The sequence below is a fragment of the Mastomys coucha genome, unplaced genomic scaffold (genome assembly GCF_008632895.1).
Source record: "Mastomys coucha isolate ucsf_1 unplaced genomic scaffold, UCSF_Mcou_1 pScaffold9, whole genome shotgun sequence".
NCBI classification, from domain to species: Eukaryota; Metazoa; Chordata; class Mammalia; order Rodentia; family Muridae; genus Mastomys; species Mastomys coucha.
In genome coordinates, this window is record NW_022196915.1 from 60,302,841 (window position 1) to 60,306,683 (window position 3,843).

At 44.4% G+C, this 3,843-nt stretch overlaps 1 pseudogene; it reads right to left on the reverse strand.

Annotated features, from left to right (window-relative positions):
- LOC116084174 overlaps window positions 1-578 on the reverse strand; it is a 72,895-nt pseudogene extending 72,317 nt beyond the window's left edge.
- Between the last annotated feature and the right edge of the window lie 3,265 nt (window positions 579-3,843).

Genomic DNA, 3,843 nt, shown 5'->3' on the forward strand with positions numbered 1-3,843 from the left:
GCCCAGTCCCACACAGAGAGCACATGATCGTTGGATTCATCCACTGCACATAGCAGGTTGCCCCCATTGGATTTGGAGAAGGCCACATAGCACACAGCTCTGTCAAACACCCCCAGGCCCAGGACATGTAAGGTGGAAAGGGAAACTGAGTCCCACACACGCACGTGGGGTGGCAGAGGCTTGCCTTCCTTTGTGGTGCCTGCCACCTGTCCTGTGGCGATGGTGACCATATCTGGATGGACAGCCAGACATTTGATGTCATTATTGTGCCCCAGGTAGTGTCGTTGTCTCTGCTCCTCCACACTGTACAGTACGGCCACAGAGGCCACAAAGTACACCACCTCCCCGGTGGGCAGGAGGTAAAGGTTGGCCCTGCAGTCCCGGCCTCGATAGCCATAGACCCAGTCTAGCTTTAGACGGCTGGAGGGCAGCTCAGAACGAGTGTCCAGGCTATAGTTGGGCGCCAGCTTGTCCGGGATCAGCATGGGCACAGGGCGTCCCCGCAGAAACATCTTTACAGATCACTCCTCCATGCTGAAGATAACTTCTTTGGTTTTCCCATTTCCAAAACTACTCATGGCGGCTGCTGGCTGAGTTTCGGGTCCGGGGTCTGTACCCCATTTTTAATAGGGTTATTTGGTTCTCTAGAGTCTAACTTCTTCAGTTCTTTGTATATATTGGATATTAACCCTCTATTGGATGTAGGGCTGGTAAAGATCTTTTCCCAATTTGTTGATTGCCATTTTGTCCTATTGACAGTGTCCATTGCCTTACAGAAGCTTTGTAATTTTATGAGGTCCCATTTGTTAATTCTTGATCTTAGAGCATAAGCTATTGGTGTTCTGTTCAGGAAAATTTCCCCTGTGTCCGTATATTTGAGACTCTTCCCCACTTTCTTTTCTGTTAGTTTCAGTGTAGCTGCCCCACCTGGGAATCCATCCCATATAGAGTCACCAAATCCAGACACTATTGTGGATGCAACAGGAGCCTGATATAGCTGTCTCCTGAGAGGACCTGCCAGTGCCTGACAAATACAGAGGTGGATGCTCACAGCCATCCACAGGGTCCCCAATGGAGGAGCTAGGAAAAGGACCCCAGGAGCTGAAGGGGTTTGCAACCCCATAGGAGGAACAACAATATGAACCAACCAATACTCCCAGAGCTCCCAGGGACTAAACTACCAACCAAAGAATACACATGGTGGGACCCATGGCTCCAGCTGCATATGTAGCAGAAAATGTCCTTGTTGGACATTAATGGGAGGAGTAGCACTTGGTCCTGGGAAGGCTGGATGTCCCAGTGTAGGGGAATGCCAGGACAAGGAAGCAGGAGTAGGTGCATTGGTGAGCATGGGGAGGGAGGAAGGGATAGGGGGTTTTTGGAGGGGAAACCACGAAAGGGGATGACATTTCAAATGTAAATAAAGAAAACATCTAATTAAAAAAAGATAAAAATAAAATGAGACAAAAATGAAAACAAAAAATAATTTTCAGCAACATGTTTTAAATTAAGATGAAAATGTATACATTAAACCAAATAAGAAATTTTGGCAAAGCATCAGTAGTTTGTGGCATGCCAAAAGTGTACAATAATGACAAAGATGGTTCAGTTGATATGGGCCAGCTTTATATTAGTGTGATAATATTTACAATTGCACTGTCCAGAAGTTACTGAGGTCTATAATTTGGCTCATAAAATTATAAGAATGAGATATTCCACAAAAAAATTAAAATGCTATTGATGAGTAATGGTTGAATTGATAAAGTGAAGGCTTTAAGTTACCTGAAATAAGTCTGGTTCTTTGGAGACAGTTTGGAGAAAGACCCTGCATTGTAGCTGTTGTCTGGAAACTTTCTGGGAACATCAAGGAAGAGCTGGTACCAAAACTGGCAGCTTGGGAGGGAAGATGCTACTGATGAGAAGGCTGCAGAGACAAAAGTGAATGTCTTATTTTTAAAACTGTGGTATCTCTAGTGTTCTTGTTGACAGAAAGAATAAGTGTGTAGGAAAACACAGAAAAGGGTTTCAAAATGAAAATAAATATGCTATAGGAATACACTATACTATAGCTTGATTATGTAGTGATGCATAGTCCAATTAAGGTTGTACTATATTCTAACCTTCAATGCCTGGAAAGTAGATAATACTGTAGCATCTACTCTTGGACCTGTTTAGTGCCAGTATTCATGCTTTAAAATGTTTAAAGCTTTGTCAGCAGGATAGAAGGATGAGTTCAAATAAGTGAAGAAGATAGATAAAGGGAAGAACGACAGGTTTCAAGTGTTCAGTTAGCATGTGAGAATATCCAATCTGTCAGTCACAGGGAAGTTACTATTACAGCCACAGTAGGGCACAAAGCAGAGAAGCAAACCCAAAAAGGCCTTACAAGGGTGTTGAGAGGGGTGGGTGGGCCTGCTGAGGGAGGAGCAGCAGTCCCCTCTTAGTCCACTTAGTATAGAACTCCACAGAATTCCTTCACTCTGACAAGAGGATGGGGGACATTTGCATACGTGTTAGCTCATTGAAAACAGCAATGGTATGCACTTGGACAGCTGAGGGAAGACCACATTTAGAACACAAAGACCTAAGGGGATAAGACTCCACAGGAGTCTTTTATAGCTATAATTAACCATCATGAGCTTTGTCCTTAGCTGTATTGTTATCTCCATTTTTATAAATGGTCTTCATGGCATAGACCCAGAGTCTCTGGAAGGCCTTAGAAGACTAAGGGGAGCTAAGTGCAGTTTAGTATCTAGCCAGAGGTCTTGGTTATGGCAGTTCCAAAGTCATGTCGCAGCTGTGGCAAGCTGGAAGTCCCTGGTGTGCTCTTCATCCCAGGGTGTTACAGAAGAAGCTAGGCTTTGATGCAGGCAAGAACTCCTAGGTGTGTGATGGAAGGTGTTGGAAACTTCATCCTTCTGTTCCTCCATCAGGGAGCACCTGATAGGCTCTCACCTGATGTGAGCTTGGTCTGAGGGTCCCAAGTGCCACTTATATAATCAGTGTATCAGCTGCATTCTTGTATGGGGATATAATAGGGAAATCTATCTGCCAAACGTTTGGCCAAGTTCTTTGTGTTTTGGAGGACTGAATTGGAAGAAGTTGGTGAGTCCTTTCTGGACATACACAGCAGCATATTGAACAAGATTTAGAAACCCAAAGCTAAGTTTGAGGGGTTCTTTTCCCTTTGAAGAAGTTTCAGCAGTGTCCTAGAGGACCTTGGTCCCTCAACCCCCAGGTGAGTAGCTTCCCTTGTGGAAAGCTGTTGCATGGGCATTTCCTTTGTCTCCTAATGTCCTTTTCCCATTTGTTTATGTAACCAACACTCATCTTTTGAGATCCAGCCCAAATCTCCCCCCTTTACTTAGAGAAAGGGGATGGCTCTGTGTCACTGGGCTGCACTTCTGTGCTCCTACTTTCCATAGTGTAGTGACAACTGTTCACTATGAACCTGTGGACTAGTAGAGGCAATACTTATTCTAAGCCTCACTGGGTGACACAGGCATTTGTTCTTACCCCAGGCACACATCAGACACTTAGTGTGGCATCATTTTGTGAATGCAAGGAAGGGTAAATCAAAATGGTAGCTGAGACCTTTTACTCATGTATCTGCCATTCTCTTTTATAGCTGTTTCTGCTTCTGATGTGCAGGTTCACCTGGGGAGAGACAGTAAATTCTTTCCCACCTGGGGTGTTAAAATGCTATTTCTTGTTGGTTCTTGTCATAGGCACTCCTCACCTCTTGCACTGCATTTGTGTCTCCAGCTCAATCTCTTAGTCACACACAGGTTTTCTAAGTCACAGGATTGTGCCTAATTTACTCTTCTTTTCCTGAGAGCTGAG